The 20408-nt window shown below is 40.0% G+C and overlaps 1 long non-coding RNA gene across 1 annotated transcript; it reads right to left on the bottom strand.

The window, feature by feature from the left end:
• Window positions 1-17134: 17134 nt before the first annotated feature.
• Window positions 17135-17627, bottom strand: LOC125146019. Its single transcript, XR_007144527.1, has 3 exons — window positions 17496-17627; window positions 17357-17421; window positions 17135-17276 (listed from the first exon to the last, which is right to left on the bottom strand). It is a non-coding gene; the product is annotated as an uncharacterized LOC125146019 (long non-coding RNA).
• Window positions 17628-20408: the final 2781 nt, after the last annotated feature.

The following is a 20408-nucleotide window of genomic DNA, read 5'->3' as shown; positions in this document are numbered from 1 at the left end:
CTTCCTTTGTATCAGGCGATGTCTGGTGGGCCTAAATATCCCAGGTGCATCCGATAGCCATGTTGGAGTAAGTTGGGACAACAATGAAAGATTGGTGTTCTCATTTTTTGCAGGGGTGCAAAGAGGGGAGTCAGTCGATGGTGAAATATCAATTAGTAATGCCTCCCTTTCTCCTGGGCTTTGTGCTCCTATTTCACCTCCCCTTAATTGAGGTTCTTGTACAGTAGCCTCTTTTAACTCCGGATTAGATGTTTCCGGGTGCACAATCACGATTTGGGACCCTACCCCCCCAGGGACCTGCTGGGGTTTGTGAGTACCAGCGGGCATTGTTGTCCGGTTACTCTCTTGGGTCCCAGTGTATAGGCCAATCTCAGATAGCTCAGGAGCATCCCTTACGTTTATCACCGCCGGATTTTGTTTCCTGATAATTGGTTTGGGCAATACTACCTGATTCCGTTTGGGAACTCTTGGGGAGCGTGGAGGTGTACCCCGCGGGCCTGTGGTGATAGATGTTGGCCGTGGTGGTGTAGGTGGATTTGGCGAGGGAGAGGAAGAGAACCCCTTGTGGGCGAGAGGCGGGGACTCTGTGTCATCCGACATTTGTTCCTCCCGTTGGTTGACCTCTATGGGTGCTGGGGTTTGTTCAGGTGTTGGGATCTGCTGAGGCGTTGAGGCCTGTACAGGCTTGTCCCCCATAACGGTAAGTATGGCCCTCACCTTTTCAATTGCATTCTTCTCTTGTCTCTTACCATACTTGTTCTGGTACTTTTTTTCAGCTCGCGTGAAGGCCGGTTCCCAGTTAGTGACCATCAAGCCCTGCAGTTCATCCGCTTCCCGATCAATGCACCCTGCGTAGTGATCTTGGAGTATCAATCTGTTTGTGTATGCCCAATTTTTTGCATTACCCTCCAGGAGAGTTTTTGTTTCAGGCGTGATCTTGGCAGGTCTCACGACCTCACCTAAATACTTTGTAAGCCACCTGAAGGTAGGTGGCCCCATGTCATTGTCCACTAGGACTTTTTCAAGGTGGTGATGTGACCTCAAAAGCTCAAACATTTTTTCGACCAATACATTGAGCTTTACCTGATCGGGGGTCTCCGAATTCTGTTTGCGATTGTTCGATCTCCTATCGTGTTTGGGTTGTCTTGTGTCATTTTTGTGAGCTACCCTATCTAGAGTCCCCTGATGGAATTTTCCGAATAGGTGTCTCTTATCGTTAGGGACATTCGTCCAGGGCTTTTTTGGGTAGCCACTATTTCCCCAGTTAACCTTATTGTGGGATCTAGGGATGTTGCTCCAGTTAGCAATTTGATTAAATCTGTTAGGGGGACGTCCAATAACACGTTCCCCCTGGTTCCAAAAATTATGCACATATACATGTTTGCGATAGTGTTCATCATTGCCCGGAAGCCTATACCGTCCTGGGTCAATGTTTCTAGCTCCCACACTAAAGAACCGGGGCTGACGCCACTGCGGTCTGGGGTGGGTAATGTGGTCCGACCATAATTGCGGTCTAAAGTGGCCAACATGTGTGCTTGGATGCCTAAAAGGCATGTTTGTTTAGGAAGGAAAATTGTTTTTCCTTTTTAGAAAAAATTATTAATGGTAAGTCAGTCGCGACGTTTCGGTTTTTTAGAAAAAACCTTCTTCAGGCTTTGACTTACCTTTGCTTAGTACAGATACCGTAAAGGTGATCTGCACTCAAAAAAAATTTTTTTCTTTTCTTTTTTCTTTTTATATTTTTTTTATCAAATTATAAATGTAAAGATGTCAATTGAAAAACCAAATTGTTTAAATGAGTCAATATAATACTGTGTATACAGAGAGATGTTGTTGCACCATGCAAGCTTCAAGTGGAAATGATTTCCCTCCCTTGGGTTGCTGGCTTTTATAGAGCTGGCTCCGCCCCATCCCAAAAAGAATATTCCTTTCCAACTTCAGTTTGGTAAGTGGAAAATACTTTTCTATTAAACCGAATTGGAGTCAAAGATTCCTGAAAATTAGAATTGGGTTTTGTAAATTATTTAATGCCTATTATAAATACTACTATATCCAATTATGATTTAATTATAATATTAACTTTGAAATATTATTTAAATAAACCTGGTATTATGTTTATTGATTAATCTTTTCCCTCTATTATTGTAAATGTATTTGAAGTGGTACTTGTTTTCCTTGTATTAACAGGTGATATTCCAGGTAAGTATTTTGTCAATTTGAGTTTTTATTTGCATTGTTTTGTCTTTGTTTACAATTGCTTTTTTCCTTTTAGGTAGTACAATTTCATCAGAAGGTGAGTGTTCCAGGTAAGTATTTTATGTATTTTATTTCTTTTATTAGCACTTTCTTATCTTTATTCACCTTTTTGTATCCCCTTTCTTTTCCAGGTGTCGGTTGTTTCCGGTTTTGGATTGTTATTTTTGCATTCATCCTCACACCTGTAGTATTTGTTATTTGTGTTCGTTATTTTTTTGTATATTGATTTCAACTCCTTTTTTCCTTTTTTCTCTTTCAGGTTTCTTGGATGTCTCAACAAGAGGACAACGACGGACCACACATCAGGACCACCGGCGGCACTGGCTAGATTAGGGTTTAGGGTTGGGGTTAGGGTTAGGGTTTGGGGTTGGGGTTAGGGTTGGGATTAGGGTTAGGATTTAGGGTTAGGGTTAGGGTTGGGATTAGGGTTGGGGTTGGGATTAGGGTTAGGGTTAGGATTAGGGTTAGGGTTAGGATTTTAGGGTTAGGGTTGGGGGTTAGGGTTAGGGTTAGGGATTAGGGTTAGGGTTAGGGGTTAGGGATAGGGTTAGGAATTAGGGTTAGGGTTAGGGTTAGGGTTAGGGTTAGGGTTAGGGTTAGGGTTAGGTTAGGGGAAAAGACCGTAGTTCTGGGAGTGACCCAGAAACCACGTTGTGCACGGGCCTGCCACACGGACCTCATTTTCAGCCACCACCATCACGGCGAACGAAAAAACATCGCTTATTTAAAGTTAGGAGCTTAAAACGCTCTTCTAGAGTTAGGGGTCGGTCTCAGTTAGGGTCCCGACCTCAGACGACGCCTAAGGTTATGTTTAGGGCTAGAGGTAGGGTTTACGGTTCGAAAAATAGGATTACGACGCACGTCAAAACTCTGGTTATGTTTAGGGCTGGGGATTAGGTTTAGGGTTCTAAAAATTAAGTTTTAAGGCTAACGGTTAGGTTTAGGGCTAGAAAACCGGTTAAGGTTAGGGCTTAGGGCTAGAAAACCGGTTAAGTTTAGGGCTGGGGCTAAAAAAACGGTTATGTTTAGGGCTAAGAGATGGAAACCTGCGGTTATGTTTTGGGTTCAGGAGTGGAGAACGCACTGAATCTTATTTAGGGCTAAGGGTACAGACTAAAATTAAAGCCCTCTTTAGCCCAGCGAAATCCTAAATGTTGAGACACGTCATCAGTAGTAAACCATAGAGTCATAGGGTGTTTCAGCCTTTAATTACTAGACACCCTCGTCCATGGCGGCAAGCCGTAGGTCGATCACTCCCCGGCCCGTGTCCCAAAGCCAATTGAATAAACAATTAATGAATATATACAACAAGGCTACTGAGAAAATATAATTATTTAAGAGAATAAATTATTTATTTATTTATCTATCCATTTATTTATTATTTTGTTTATTTATTTATTAAAATGAAGATTATTTTTTAAGAAAATAATCCTCTTAATTTATTTATATTATATATATTATATTATTTATATAAAATGGTTATATTTAGTTTAGGCCTAATTAAAAAATGTTACTCTAAGGACCTATTTGTAATAATAAGGTGTTAGAGCTGCACATTACAGTTGCCAAACCTGAACCATCACATAATAATAAACATTTACAACACATGTATACAAAGTGAAGACCGGTAGAAGACCATGACTCACCTCCTCTGCCAGTGGCCCTTTTTGTTAACACCGCAAGGTTTCCAGGACCACTCGGGCAGAGTGCTGTGCAGCACGAAGTCTATGTTGAGCCCACAAATCCCAGCGGGTTAGGGTTAGGGTTAGGGTTAGGGTTAGGGTTAGGGTTAGGGTTAGGGTTAGGGTTAGGGTTAGGGTTAGGTGGTCAAAACGAAAATGCACATATGTGCATTTGCACATTTTTTCTCATTTTTTGCTCTAGAGCTCTGAAATTTGGTATGTATACTAATTAGGGGGCTGGGAGTTGATTGCACATGGTTTCAGCTCGATAGCGCCACCAGCAGTGGAGATATGGTATTGTACATTTTCCTTTGGGTTTATGTACAAAATTTAAATCTATATATACTATTTGGAAGTCACTGGGCACGACTGTGGTGTTTTTGAGTCGATATGAGCTTCCTTTTTGTTTTGCACACTGGGTCAAAAATGTGCACATAATGGCTTCTCAAGAATTTGTCACGAGGGACCTATTTTTCTAGGGTTAGTGTTTTTTTAATTAGATTTTTGATAGTTTCTCGTGCCTTTTCTCGAAAGACTTTAGGGTTTGTGTAGGGGATGGGTGGGGTGTAAGTGTACTGCAAAAAATAAAGAGACAGAGGCAGATCAAATTGTATGCTGTAGAACTTTATTGAACATTTTTAGAAAAAACACAAAAGTAGTCAGTTGAATGAGTCATGATTAGTTTAAAAGCCAGTTCAAATGAACCAAAAAATAAGATGTCACCCAATAAATTTAAGGAAAACATAATAAAAAATCAAGAAATAGGGATATTCCTCCAAATGTTGGGTTTAGTAAGGGTGTTGGTTGGCCTGTAAAACAAGCATTATATGATTCAACATTGCAAAGTGTAGACATGCAATTGAAGGGTTAGAAAGGAAAGTTAGCTTACCTTTTTCGTTCAACGAAACACATTTAAATTGTCTTCCACGTGAATTAGTCTGCTGGTCCAAATGCCTGTTGGAAATAAAAAGTTCATAACATGCAGTAGTTTAAAATATGAAAAATGAAGTGTATGAAAGGAAAGGGTTAGGGTTAGGGTTAGGGTTAGGGTTAGGGTTAGGGGTTAGGGTTAGGGTTAGGGTTAGGGTTAGGGTTAGGGTTAGGGTTAGGGTTAGGTTGTGTGGTCAAAACGAAAATGCACATATGTGCATTTGCACATTTTTTCTCATTTTTGTTCTAGAGCTCTGAAATTTGGTATGTTTACTAATTAGGGGGCTGGGAGTTGATTGCACATGGTTTCAGCTCGATAGCGCCACCAGCAGTGGAGATATGGTATTGTACATTTTCCTTTGGGTTTATGTACAAAATTTAAATCTATATATACTATTTGGAAGTCACTGGGCACGACTGTGGTGTTTTTGAGTCGATATGAGCTTCCTTTTGTTTTGCACACTGGGTCACACATGTGCACATAATGGCTTCTCAAGAATTTGTCACGAGGGACCTATTTTTCTAGGGTTAGTGTTTTTTTAATTAGATTTTTGATAGTTTCTCGTGCCTTTTCTCGAAAGACTTTAGGGTTTGTGTAGGGGATGGGTGGGGTGTAAGTGTACTGCACAAATATAAAGAGACAGAGGCAGATCAAATTGTATGCTGTAGAACTTTATTGAACATTTTTAGAAAAAACACAAAAGTAGTCAGTTGAATGAGTCATGATTAGTTTAAAGCCAGTTCAAATGAACCAAAAAATAAGATGTCACCCAATAAATTTAAGGAAAACATAATAAAAAATCAAGAAATAGGGATATTCCTCCAAAATGTTGGGTTTAGTAAGGGTGTTGGTTGGCCTGTAAAACAAGCATTATATGATTCAACATTGCAAAGTGTAGACATGCAATTGAAGGGTTAGAAAGGAAAGTTAGCTTACCTTTTTCGTTCAACGAAACACATTTAAATTGTCTTCCACGTGAATTAGTCTGCTGGTCCAAATGCCTGTTGGAAATAAAAAGTTCATAACATGCAGTAGTTTAAAATATGAAAAATGAAGTGTATGAAAGGAAAGGGTTAGGGTTAGGGTTAGGGTTAGGGTTAGGGGTTAGGGTTAGGGTTAGGGTTAGGGTTAGGGTTAGGGTTAGGGTTAGGGTTAGGGTTAGGTTGTGTGGTCAAAACGAAAATGCACATATGTGCATTTGCACATTTTTTCTCATTTTTTGCTCTAGAGCTCTGAAATTTGGTATGTATACTAATTAGGGGGCTGGGAGTTGATTGCACATGGTTTCAGCTCGATAGCGCCACCAGCAGTGGAGATATGGTATTGTACATTTTCCTTTGGGTTTATGTACAAAATTTAAATCTATATATACTATTTGGAAGTCACTGGGCACGACTGTGGTGTTTTTGAGTCGATATGAGCTTCCTTTTTGTTTTGCACACTGGGTCAAAAATGTGCACATAATGGCTTCTCAAGAATTTGTCACGAGGGACCTATTTTTCTAGGGTTAGTGTTTTTTTAATTAGATTTTTGATAGTTTCTCGTGCCTTTTCTCGAAAGACTTAGGGTTGTGTAGGGGATGGGTGGGGTGTAAGTGTACTGCAAAAAATAAAGAGACAGAGGCAGATCAAATTGTATGCTGTAGAACTTTATTGAACATTTTTAGAAAAAACACAAAAGTAGTCAGTTGAATGAGTCATGATTAGTTTAAAGCCAGTTCAAATGAACCAAAAAATAAGATGTCACCCAATAAATTTAAGGAAAACATAATAAAAAATCAAGAAATAGGGATATTCCTCCAAAATGTTGGGTTTAGTAAGGGTGTTGGTTGGCCTGTAAAACAAGCATTATATGATTCAACATTGCAAAGTGTAGACATGCAATTGAAGGGTTAGAAAGGAAAGTTAGCTTACCTTTTTCGTTCAACGAAACACATTTAAATTGTCTTCCACGTGAATTAGTCTGCTGGTCCAAATGCCTGTTGGAAATAAAAAGTTCATAACATGCAGTAGTTTAAAATATGAAAAATGAAGTGTATGAAAGGAAAGGGTTAGGGTTAGGGTTAGGGTTAGGGTTAGGGTTAGGGGTTAGGGTTAGGGTTAGGGTTAGGGTTAGGGTTAGGGTTAGGGTTAGGGTTAGGTTGTGTGGTCAAAACGAAAATGCACATATGTGCATTTGCACATTTTTTCTCATTTTTTGCTCTAGAGCTCTGAAATTTGGTATGTATACTAATTAGGGGGCTGGGAGTTGATTGCACATGGTTTCAGCTCGATAGCGCCACCAGCAGTGGAGATATGGTATTGTACATTTTCCTTTGGGTTTATGTACAAAATTTAAATCTATATATACTATTTGGAAGTCACTGGGCACGACTGTGGTGTTTTTGAGTCGATATGAGCTTCCTTTTTGTTTTGCACACTGGGTCAAAAATGTGCACATAATGGCTTCTCAAGAATTTGTCACGAGGGACCTATTTTTCTAGGGTTAGTGTTTTTTTAATTAGATTTTTGATAGTTTCTCGTGCCTTTTCTCGAAAGACTTTAGGGTTTGTGTAGGGGATGGGTGGGGTGTAAGTGTACTGCAAAAAATAAAGAGACAGAGGCAGATCAAATTGTATGCTGTAGAACTTTATTGAACATTTTTAGAAAAAACACAAAAGTAGTCAGTTGAATGAGTCATGATTAGTTTAAAGCCAGTTCAAATGAACCAAAAAATAAGATGTCACCCAATAAATTTAAGGAAAACATAATAAAAAATCAAGAAATAGGGATATTCCTCCAAAATGTTGGGTTTAGTAAGGGTGTTGGTTGGCCTGTAAAACAAGCATTATATGATTCAACATTGCAAAGTGTAGACATGCAATTGAAGGGTTAGAAAGGAAAGTTAGCTTACCTTTTTCGTTCAACGAAACACATTTAAATTGTCTTCCACGTGAATTAGTCTGCTGGTCCAAATGCCTGTTGGAAATAAAAAGTTCATAACATGCAGTAGTTTAAAATATGAAAAATGAAGTGTATGAAAGGAAAGGGTTAGGGTTAGGGTTAGGGTTAGGGTTAGGGTTAGGGGTTAGGGTTAGGGTTAGGGTTAGGGTTAGGGTTAGGGTTAGGTTGTGTGGTCAAAACGAAAATGCACATATGTGCATTTGCACATTTTTTCTCATTTTTTGCTCTAGAGCTCTGAAATTTGGTATGTATACTAATTAGGGGGCTGGGAGTTGATTGCACATGGTTTCAGCTCGATAGCGCCACCAGCAGTGGAGATATGGTATTGTACATTTTCCTTTGGGTTTATGTACAAAATTTAAATCTATATATACTATTTGGAAGTCACTGGGCACGACTGTGGTGTTTTTGAGTCGATATGAGCTTCCTTTTTGTTTTGCACACTGGGTCAAAAATGTGCACATAATGGCTTCTCAAGAATTTGTCACGAGGGACCTATTTTTCTAGGGTTAGTGTTTTTTAATTAGATTTTTGATAGTTTCTCGTGCCTTTTCTCGAAAGACTTAGGGTTTGTGTAGGGGATGGGTGGGGTGTAAGTGTACTGCAAAAAATAAAGAGACAGAGGCAGATCAAATTGTATGCTGTAGAACTTTATTGAACATTTTTAGAAAAAACACAAAAGTAGTCAGTTGAATGAGTCATGATTAGTTTAAAGCCAGTTCAAATGAACCAAAAAATAAGATGTCACCCAATAAATTTAAGGAAAACATAATAAAAAATCAAGAAATAGGGATATTCCTCCAAAATGTTGGGTTTAGTAAGGGTGTTGGTTGGCCTGTAAAACAAGCATTATATGATTCAACATTGCAAAGTGTAGACATGCAATTGAAGGGTTAGAAAGGAAAGTTAGCTTACCTTTTTCGTTCAACGAAACACATTTAAATTGTCTTCCACGTGAATTAGTCTGCTGGTCCAAATGCCTGTTGGAAATAAAAAGTTCATAACATGCAGTAGTTTAAAATATGAAAAATGAAGTGTATGAAAGGAAAGGGTTAGGGTTAGGGTTAGGGTTAGGGTTAGGGGTTAGGGTTAGGGTTAGGGTTAGGGTTAGGGTTAGGGTTAGGGTTAGGTTGTGTGGTCAAAACGAAAATGCACATATGTGCATTTGCACATTTTTTCTCATTTTTTGCTCTAGAGCTCTGAAATTTGGTATGTATACTAATTAGGGGGCTGGGAGTTGATTGCACATGGTTTCAGCTCGATAGCGCCACCAGCAGTGGAGATATGGTATTGTACATTTTCCTTTGGGTTTATGTACAAAATTTAAATCTATATATACTATTTGGAAGTCACTGGGCACGACTGTGGTGTTTTTGAGTCGATATGAGCTTCCTTTTTGTTTTGCACACTGGGTCAAAAATGTGCACATAATGGCTTCTCAAGAATTTGTCACGAGGGACCTATTTTTCTAGGGTTAGTGTTTTTTTAATTAGATTTTTGATAGTTTCTCGTGCCTTTTCTCGAAAGACTTTAGGGTTTGTGTAGGGGATGGGTGGGGTGTACGTGTACTGCAAAAAATAAAGAGACAGAGGCAGATCAAATTGTATGCTGTAGAACTTTATTGAACATTTTTAGAAAAAACCACAAAGTAGTCAGTTGAATGAGTCATGATTAGTTTAAAGCCAGTTCAAATGAACCAAAAAATAAGATGTCACCCAATAAATTTAAGGAAAACATAATAAAAAATCAAGAAATAGGGATATTCCTCCAAAATGTTGGGTTTAGTAAGGGTGTTGGTTGGCCTGTAAAACAAGCATTATATGATTCAACATTGCAAAGTGTATACATGCAATTGAAGGGTAGAAAGGAAAGTTAGCTTACCTTTTTCGTTCAACGAAACACATTTAAATTGTCTTCCACGTGAATTAGTCTGCTGGTCCAAATGCCTGTTGGAAATAAAAAGTTCATAACATGCAGTAGTTTAAAATATGAAAAATGAAGTGTATGAAAGGAAAGGGTTAGGGTTAGGGTTAGGGTTAGGGTTAGGGTTAGGGGTTAGGGTTAGGGTTAGGGTTAGGGTTAGGGTTAGGGTTAGGGTTAGGGTTAGGTTGTGTGGTCAAAACGAAAATGCACATATGTGCATTTGCACATTTTTTCTCATTTTTTGCTCTAGAGCTCTGAAATTTGGTATGTATACTAATTAGGGGGCTGGGAGTTGATTGCACATGGTTTCAGCTCGATAGCGCCACCAGCAGTGGAGATATGGTATTGTACATTTCCTTTGGGTTTATGTACAAAATTTAAATCTATATATACTATTTGGAAGTCACTGGGCACGACTGTGGTGTTTTGAGTCGATATGAGCTTCCTTTTTGTTTTGCACACTGGGTCAAAAATGTGCACATAATGGCTTCTCAAGAATTTGTCACGAGGGACCTATTTTTCTAGGGTTAGTGTTTTTTTAATTAGATTTTTGATAGTTTCCTCGTGCCTTTTCTCGAAAGACTTTAGGGTTTGTGTAGGGGATGGGTGGGGTGTAAGTGTACTGCAAAAAAATAAAGAGACAGAGGCAGATCAAATTGTATGCTGTAGAACTTTATTGAACATTTTAGAAAAAACACAAAAGTAGTCAGTTGAATGAGTCATGATTAGTTTAAAAGCCAGTTCAAATGAACCAAAAAATAAGATGTCACCCAATAAATTTAAGGAAAACATAATAAAAAATCAAGAAATAGGGATATTCCCTCCAAAATGTTGGGTTTAGTAAGGGTGTTGGTTGGCCTGTAAAACAAGCATTATATGATTCAACATTGCAAAGTGTAGACATGCAATTGAAGGGTTAGAAAGGAAAGTTAGCTTACCTTTTTTCGTTCAACGAAACACATTTAAATTGTCTTCCACGTGAATTAGTCTGCTGGTCCAAATGCCTGTTGGAAATAAAAAGTTCATAACATGCAGTAGTTAAAATATGAAAAATGAAGTGTATGAAAGGAAAGTTACCTCAATCATCCTCTCTCTCTTTCTTCTGAAAGCAGCAAATGTTCTTGCGGGTCTCACAAACTCTTTGCATTTTTTCAGGTACTCTTTATAGGCATTCCTTGCAGTCAGTTTGATGCCAGCCATGATCCAATCAACTTAGGGTTAGGGTTAGGGTTAGGGGTTAGGGTTAGGGTTAGGGTAGGGTTAGGGTTAGGGTTAGGGTTAGGGTTAGGTTAGGGTTAGGGTTAGGGTTAGGGTGTGTGGTCAAAACGAAAATGCACATATGTGCAAATGCACATTAGGGTTAGGGTTAGGGTTAGGGTTAGGGTTAGGGTTAGGGTTAGGGTTAGGGTTAGGGGTTAGGGTTAGGGTTAGGGTTAGGGTTAGGGTTAGGGTTAGGGTTAGGGGTTAGGGTTAGGGTTAGGGTTAGGGTTAGGGTTAGGGTTAGGGTTAGGGTTAGGATTAGGGTTAGGGTTAGGGTTAGGGTTTAGGGTTAGGGTTAGGGTTAGGGTTAGGGTTAGGGTTAGGGTTAGGGTTAGGGTTAGGTTGTGTGGTCAAAACGAAAATGCACATATGTGCAAATGCACATTAGGGTTAGGGTTAGGGTTAGGGTAGGGTTAGGGTTAGGGTTAGGGTTAGGGTTAGGGTTAGGGTTAGGGGTTAGGGTTAGGGTTAGGGTTAGGGTTAGGGTTAGGGTTAGGGTTAGGGTTAGGGTTAGGGTTAGGGTTAGGTTGTGTGGTCAAAACGAAAATGCACATATGTGCAAATGCACATTTTTTCTCATTTTTTGCTCTAGAGCTCTGAAATTTGGTATATATACTAATTAGGGGGCTGGGAGTCGATTGCACATGGTTTCAGCTCGATAGCGCCACCACCAGTGGAGATATGGTATTGTACATTTTCCTTTGGGTTTATGTACAAAATTTAAATATATATATAAAATTTGGAATTAACAGGGCACGACTGTGGTTGTTTTTGAGTCGATATGAGCTTCCTTTTTGTTTTGCACACTGGGTCAAAAATGTGCACATAATGGCTTCTCAAGAATTTGTCACGAGGGACCTATTTTTCTAGGGTTAGTGTTTTTTTAATTAGATTTTTGATAGTTTCTCGTGCCTTTTCTCGAAAGACTTTAGGGTTTGTGTAGGGGATGGGTGGGGTCTAAGTGTACTGCAAAAAATAAGAGACAGAGGCAGATTCAAATTGTATGCTGTAGAACTTTATTGAACATTTTTAGAAAAACACAAAAGTAGTCAGTTGAATGAGTCATGATTAGTTTAAAGCCAGTTCAAATGAACCAAAAAATAAGATGTCACCCAATAAATTTAAGGAAAACATAATAAAAAATCAAGAAATAGGGATATTCCTCCAAAATGTTGGGTTTAGTAAGGGTGTTGGTTGGCCTGTAAAACAAGCATTATATGATTCAACATTGCAAATTGTATACATGCAATTGAAGGGATAGAAAGGAAAGTTAGCTTACCTTTTTCGTTCAACTAAACAAAATAAAATTGTCTTCCACGTGGAATTAGTCTGCTGGTCCAAATGCCTGTTGGAAATAAAAAGTTCATAACATGCAGTAGTTTAAAATATGAAAATGAAGTGTATGAAAGGAAAGTTACCTCAATCATCCTCTCTCTCTTTCTTCTGAAAGCAGCAAATGTTCTTGCGGGTCTCACAAACTCTTTGCATTTTTTCAGGTACTCTTTATAGGCATTCCTTGCAGTCAGTTTGATGCCAGCCATGATCCAATCAACTTAGGGCTAGGGTTCGGGGTTTGGGTTAGGGTTAGGGTTAGGGTTAGGGTTAGGGTTAGGGTTAGGGTTAGGGTTAGGGTTAGGGTTAGGGTTAGGTTGTGTGGTCAAAACGAAAATGCACATATGTGCATTTGCACATTAGGGTTAGGGTTAGGGTTAGGGTTAGGGTTAGGGTTAGGGTTAGGGTTAAGGGTTAGGGTTAGGGTTAGGGTTAGGGTTAGGGTTAGGGTTAGGGTTAGGGTTAGGGTTAGGGTTAGGGTTAGGGTTAGGGTTAGGGTTAGGGTTAGGGTTAGGGTTAGGATTAGGGTTAGGGTTAGGGTTAGGGTTAGGGTTAGGGTTAGGGTTAGGGTTAGGGTTAGGGTTAGGGTTAGGTTGAGTGGTAAATTACAAAATGCACATATGTTAAAATGCACATTAGGGTTAGGGTTAGGGTTAGGGTTAGGGTTAGGGTTAGGGTTAGGGTTAGGGTTAGGGTTAGGGTTAGGGTTAGGGTTAGGGTTAGGGTTAGGTTAGGGTTAGGGTTAGGGTTAGGGTTAGGGTTAGGGTTAGGTTGTGTGGTCAAAACGAAAATGCACATATGTGCAAATGCACATTTTTTCTCATTTTTTGCTCTAGAGCTCTGAAATTTGGTATATATACTAATTAGGGGGCTGGGAGTCGATTGCACATGGTTTCAGCTCGATAGCGCCACCACCAGTGGAGATATGGTATTGTACATTTTCCTTTGGGTTTATGTACAAAATTTAAATCTATATATACTATTTGGAAGTCACTGGGCACGACTGTGGTGTTTTTGAGTCGATATGAGCTTCCTTTTTGTTTTGCACACTGGGTCAAAAATGTGCACATAATGGCTTCTCAAGAATTTGTCACGAGGGACCTATTTTTCTAGGGTTAGTGTTTTTTTAATTAGATTTTTGATAGTTTCTCGTGCCTTTTCTCGAAAGACTTTAGGGTTTGTGTAGGGGATGGGTGGGGTGTGTAAGTGTACTGCAAAAAATAAAGAGACAGAGGCAGATCAAATTGTATGCTGTAGAACTTTATTGAACATTTTTAGAAAAAACACAAAAGTAGTCAGTTGAATGAGTCATGATTAGTTTAAAGCCAGTTCAAATGAACCAAAAAATAAGATGTCACCCAATAAATTTAAGGAAAACATAATAAATTATCTATATATAGGGTTATTCCTGAATATTGTTGGGTTTAGTTAGGGTGTTGGTTGTCCTGTAATACAAGCATTATATGATTCAACATTGCAAAGTGTAGACTTGCAATTGAAGGGTTAGAAAGGAAAGTTAGCTTACCTTTTTCGTTCAACGAAACACATTTAAATTGTCTTCCACGTGAATTAGTCTGCTGGTCCAAATGCCTGTTGGAAATAAAAAGTTCATAACATGCAGTAGTAGTTTAAAATATGAAAAATGAAGTGTATGAAAGGAAAGTTACCTCAATCATCCTCTCTCTCTTTCTTCTGAAAGCAGCAAATGTTCTTGCGGGTCTCACAAACTCTTTGCATTTTTTCAGGTACTCTTTATAGGCATTCCTTGCAGTCAGTTTGATGCCAGCCATGATCCAATCAACTTAGGGTTAGGGTTAGGGTTAGGGTTAGGGTTAGGGTTAGGGTTAGGGGTTAGGGTTAGGGTTAGGGTTAGGGTTAGGGTTAGGGTTAGGTTGTGTGGTCAAAACGAAAATGCACATATGTGCAAATGCACATTAGGGTTAGGGTTAGGGTTAGGGTTAGGGTTAGGGTTAGGGTTAGGGTTAGGGTTAGGGGTTAGGGTTAGGGTTAGGGTTAGGGTTAGGGTTAGGGTTAGGGTTAGGGTTAGGGGTTAGGGTTAGGGTTAGGGTTAGGGTTAGGGTTAGGGTTAGGGTTAGGATTAGGGTTAGGGTTAGGGTTAGGGTTAGGGTTAGGGTTAGGGTTAGGGTTAGGGTTAGGGTTAGGGTTAGGTTGTGTGGTCAAAACGAAAATGCACATATGTGCAAATGCACATTAGGGTTAGGGTTAGGGTTAGGGTTAGGGTTAGGGTTAGGGTTAGGGTTAGGGTTAGGGTTAGGGGTTAGGGTTAGGGTTAGGGTTAGGGTTAGGGTTAGGGTTAGGGTTAGGGTTAGGGTTAGGGTTAGGTTGTGTGGTCAAAACGAAAATGCACATATGTGCAAATGCACATTTTTTCTCATTTTTTGCTCTAGAGCTCTGAAATTTGGTATATATACTAATTAGGGGGCTGGGAGTCGATTGCACATGGTTTCAGCTCGATAGCGCCACCACCAGTGGAGATATGGTATTGTACATTTTCCTTTGGGTTTATGTACAAAATTTAAATCTATATATACTATTTGGAAGTCACTGGGCACGACTGTGGTGTTTTTGAGTCGATATGAGCTTCCTTTTTGTTTTGCACACTGGGTCAAAAATGTGCACATAATGGCTTCTCAAGAATTTGTCACGAGGGACCTATTTTTCTAGGGTTAGTGTTTTTTTAATTAGATTTTTGATAGTTTCTCGTGCCTTTTCTCGAAAGACTTTAGGGTTTGTGTAGGGGATGGGTGGGGTGTAAGTGTACTGCAAAAAATAAAGAGACAGAGGCAGATCAAATTGTATGCTGTAGAACTTTATTGAACATTTTTAGAAAAAAACACAAAAGTAGTCAGTTGAATGAGTCATGATTAGTTTAAAGCCAGTTCAAATGAACCAAAAAATAAGATGTCACCCAATAAATTTAAGGAAAACATAATAAAAAATCAAGAAATAGGGATATTCCTCCAAAATGTTGGGTTTAGTAAGGGTGTTGGTTGGCCTGTAAAACAAGCATTATATGATTCAACATTGCAAAGTGTAGACATGCAATTGAAGGGTTAGAAAGGAAAGTTAGCTTACCTTTTTCGTTCAACGAAACACATTTAAATTGTCTTCCACGTGAATTAGTCTGCTGGTCCAAATGCCTGTTGGAAATAAAAAGTTCATAACATGCAGTAGTTTAAAATATGAAAAATGAAGTGTATGAAAGGAAAGTTACCTCAATCATCCTCTCTCTCTTTCTTCTGAAAGCAGCAAATGTTCTTGCGGGTCTCACAAACTCTTTGCATTTTTTTCAGGTACTCTTTATAGGCTTTAGTTGCAGTCAGTTTGATGCCTGCCATGATCCAATCTCCTTAGGGTTAGGGTTAGGGTTAGGGTTAGGGTTAGGGTTAGGGTTAGGGTTAGGGGTTAGGGTTAGGGTTAGGGTTAGGGTTAGGGTTAGGGTTAGGTTGTGTGGTCAAAACGAAAATGCACATATGTGCAAATGCACATTAGGGTTAGGGTTAGGGTTAGGGTTAGGGTTAGGGTTAGGGTTAGGGTTAGGGTTAGGGGTTAGGGTTAGGGTTAGGGTTAGGGTTAGGGTTAGGGTTAGGGTTAGGGTTAGGGTTAGGGTTAGGGTTAGGGTTAGGGTTAGGGTTAGGGTTAGGGTTAGGGTTAGGGTTAGGGTTAGGGTTAGGGTTAGGGTTAGGGGTTAGGGTTAGGGTTAGGGTTAGGGTTAGGGTTAGGGTTAGGGTTAGGGTTAGGGTTAGGGTTAGGGTTAGGGTTAGGGTTAGGGTTAGGGTTAGGTTACGTTGTATGGTCAAAACGAAAATGCACATATGTGCAAATACATTAGGGTTAGGGTTAGGGTTAGGGTTAGGGTTAGGGTTAGGGTTAGGGTTAGGGTTAGGGGTTAGGGTTAGGGTTAGGGTTAGGGTTAGGGTTAGGGTTAGGGTTAGGGTTAGGGGTTAGGGTTAGGGTTAGGGTTAGGGTTAGGGTTAGGGTTAGGGTTAGGATTAGGGTTAGGGTTAGGGTTAGGGTTAGGGTTAGGGTTAGGGTTAGGGTTAGGGTTAGGGTTAGGGTTAGGGTTAGGGTTAGGTTGTGTGGTCAAAACGAAAATGCACATATGTGCAAATGCACATTAGGGTTAGGGTTAGGGTTAGGGTTAGGGTTAGGGTTAGGGTTAGGGTTAGGGTTAGGGTTAGGGGTTAGGGTTAGGGTTAGGGTTAGGGTTAGGGTTAGGGTTAGGGTTAGGGTTAGGGTTAGGGTTAGGGTTAGGTTGTGTGGTCAAAACGAAAATGCACATATGTGCAAATGCACATTTTTTCTCATTTTTTGCTCTAGAGCTCTGAAATTTGGTATATATACTAATTAGGGGGCTGGGAGTCGATTGCACATGGTTTCAGCTCGATAGCGCCACCACCAGTGGAGATATGGTATTGTACATTTTCCTTTGGGTTTATGTACAAAATTTAAATCTATATATACTATTTGGAAGTCACAGGGCACGACTGTGGTTGTTTTTGAGTCGATATGAGCTTCCTTTTTGTTTTGCACACTGGGTCAAAAATGTGCACATAATGGCTTCTCAAGAATTTGTCACGAGGGACCTATTTTTCTAGGGTTAGTGTTTTTTTAATTAGATTTTTGATAGTTTCTCGTGCCTTTTCTCGAAAGACTTTAGGGTTTGTGTAGGGGATGGGTGGGGGTTGTAAGTGTACTGCAAAAAATAAAGAGACAGAGGCAGATCAAATTGTATGCTGTAGAACTTATTGAACATTTTTAGAAAAAACACAAAAGTAGTCAGTTGAATGAGTCATGATTAGTTTAAAGCCAGTTCAAATGAACCAAAAAATAAGATGTCACCCAATAAATTTAAGGAAAACATAATAAAAAATCAAGAAATAGGGATATTCCTCCAAAATGTTGGGTTTAGTAAGGGTGTTGGTTGGCCTGTAAAACAAGCATTATATGATTCAACATTGCAAAGTGTAGACATGCAATTGAAGGGTTAGAAAGGAAAGTTAGCTTACCTTTTTCGTTCAACGAAACACATTTAAATTGTCTTCCACGTGAATTAGTCTGCTGGTCCAAATGCCTGTTGGAAATAAAAAGTTCATAACATGCAGTAGTTTAAAATATGAAAAATGAAGTGTATGAAAGGAAAGTTACCTCAATCATCCTCTCTCTCTTTCTTCTGAAAGCAGCAAATGTTCTTGCGGGTCTCACAAACTCTTTGCATTTTTTCAGGTACTCTTTATAGGCATTCCTTGCAGTCAGTTTGATGCCAGCCATGATCCAATCAACTTAGGGTTAGGGTTAGGGTTAGGGTTAGGGTTAGGGTTAGGGTTAGGGTTAGGGGTTAGGGTTAGGGTTAGGGTTAGGGTTAGGGTTAGGGTTAGGTTGTGTGGTCAAAACGAAAATGCACATATGTGCAAATGCACATTAGGGTTAGGGTTAGGGTTAGGGTTAGGGTTAGGGTTAGGGTTAGGGTTAGGGTTAGGGTTAGGGGTTAGGGTTAGGGTTAGGGTTAGGGTTAGGGTTAGGGTTAGGGTTAGGGTTAGGGTTAGGGTTAGGGTTAGGGTTAGGGTTAGGGTTAGGGTTAGGTTGTGTGGTCAAAACGAAAATGCACATATGTGCAAATGCACATTTTTTCTCATTTTTTGCTCTAGAGCTCTGAAATTTGGTATATATACTAATTAGGGGGCTGGGAGTCGATTGCACATGGTTTCAGCTCGATAGCGCCACCACCAGTGGAGATATGGTATTGTACATTTTCCTTTGGGTTTATGTACAAAATTTAAATCTATATATACTATTTGGAAGTCACTGGGCACGACTGTGGTGTTTTTGAGTCGATATGAGCTTCCTTTTTGTTTTGCACACTGGGTCAAAAATGTGCACATAATGGCTTCTCAAGAATTTGTCACGAGGGACCTATTTTTCTAGGGTTAGTGTTTTTTTAATTAGATTTTTGATAGTTTCTCGTGCCTTTTCTCGAAAGACTTTAGGGTTTGTGTAGGGGATGGGTGGGGGTGTAAGTGTACTGCAAAAAATAAAGAGACAGAGGCAGATCAAATTGTATGCTGTAGAACTTTATTGAACATTTTTAGAAAAAACACAAAAGTAGTCAGTTGAATGAGTCATGATTAGTTTAAAGCCAGTTCAAATGAACCAAAAATAAGATGTCACCCAATAAATTTAAGGAAAACATAATAAAAAATCAAGAAATAGGGATATTCCTCCAAAATGTTGGGTTTAGTAAGGGTGTTGGTTGGCCTGTAAAACAAGCATTATATGATTCAACATTGCAAAGTGTAGACATGCAATTGAAGGGTTAGAAAGGAAAGTTAGCTTACCTTTTTCGTTCAACGAAACACATTTAAATTGTCTTCCACGTGAATTAGTCTGCTGGTCCAAATGCCTGTTGGAAATAAAAAGTTCATAACATGCAGTAGTTTAAAATATGAAAAATGAAGTGTATGAAAGGAAAGTTACCTCAATCATCCTCTCTCTCTTTCTTCTGAAAGCAGCAAATGTTCTTGCGGGTCTCACAAACTCTTTGCATTTTTTCAGGTACTCTTTATAGGCATTCCTTGCAGTCAGTTTGATGCCAGCCATGATCCAATCAACTTAGGGTTAGGGTTAGGGTTAGGGTTAGGGTTAGGGTTAGGGTTAGGGGTTAGGGTTAGGGTTAGGGTTAGGGTTAGGGTTAGGGTTAGGTTGTGTGGTCAAAACGAAAATGCACATATGTGCAAATGCACATTAGGGTTAGGGTTAGGGTTAGGGTTAGGGTTAGGGTTAGGGTTAGGGTTAGGGTTAGGGGTTAGGGTTAGGGTTAGGGTTAGGGTTAGGGTTAGGGTTAGGGTTAGGGTTAGGGTTAGGGGTTAGGGTTAGGGTTAGGGTTAGGGTTAGGGTTAGGGTTAGGATTAGGGTTAGGGTTAGGGTTAGGGTTAGGGTTAGGGTTAGGGTTAGGGTTAGGGTTAGGGTTAGGGTTAGGTTGTGTGGTCAAAACGAAAATGCACATATGTGCAAATGCACATTAGGGTTAGGGTTAGGGTTAGGGTTAGGGTTAGGGTTAGGGTTAGGGTTAGGGTTAGGGGTTAGGGTTAGGGTTAGGGTTAGGGTTAGGGTTAGGGTTAGGGTTAGGGTTAGGGTTAGGGTTAGGGTTAGGGTTAGGGTTAGGGTTAGGGTTAGGGTTAGGGTTAGGGTTAGGGTTAGGGTTAGGTTAAGGGTTGGGGTTAGAGTTAGGGTTGGGATTAGGGTTAGGGTTAGGGTTAGGGTTAGGGTTAGGGTTAGGGTTGGGGGTAGGGTTAGGGTTGGGGGGTAGGATTGGAGTCCCCAGACCGTGGTCCCAATTAAGGGACTCACGTTGTGCACGGGCCTGCCTAGCATGCCACCCCGATCGTCCCACCGTCTCCCCCAGAGTCTCACACCATAAACCATGGAGTTAAAAGTGTTTTTTCGGGCGGGGACAGTCCAAATAAGATCTGTCCCCTGTTCAAAAAATTCCTCACAATCGAGGTAATAGCAATTTGGGTAGACTGGGTGGAGGTGGAGGTGAATACCTTCCTTGCCCTCACTTTCCCATCATTGAAATTTGATTGTGATTGTGGTGGATGGAGGGGTAGGTGGATACCTTACTGCCCTCACATCCCCACAATCAAAATTTCGTGTTTAGGGTGGAGGGGTAGGTGGATACCTTGCGGCCCTCACATCCCTAAATGGCCCGAATAAGCGTTTTTAATGAGTTTTGGGGGGAGGGGTAGGTGGATACCTTGCTGCCCTCCTCCCCAAATGGCCAATTACATGGGCAGGTCAGTTGCTGCAACGTTTCGGCTTTTATCAAGCCTTCATCAGGCGTTGACCTGCCAAAATTTGGAAAAACACTGAAAACCAAATAAATGTGGACCAAGCAGTAGGTTAAATAACCTTAAAACATTCCAATTAATAATTGTAATAATTGTGAGAGGTGTATTAGCCCAATGGCTGTGAGGTGTGTGCTGCACAGCTCCACTAACAAGTGTGAGTCTGTGTGCAGTGGCCTCCTATTTATAGAGGGAGGGTTAGGGTTAGGGTTAGGGT

Source organism: Tachysurus fulvidraco, chromosome 12, assembly GCF_022655615.1.
Source record: "Tachysurus fulvidraco isolate hzauxx_2018 chromosome 12, HZAU_PFXX_2.0, whole genome shotgun sequence".
Classification (NCBI taxonomy): domain Eukaryota; kingdom Metazoa; phylum Chordata; class Actinopteri; order Siluriformes; family Bagridae; genus Tachysurus; species Tachysurus fulvidraco.
This window is presented reverse-complemented; position numbering and strand designations above follow the sequence as displayed.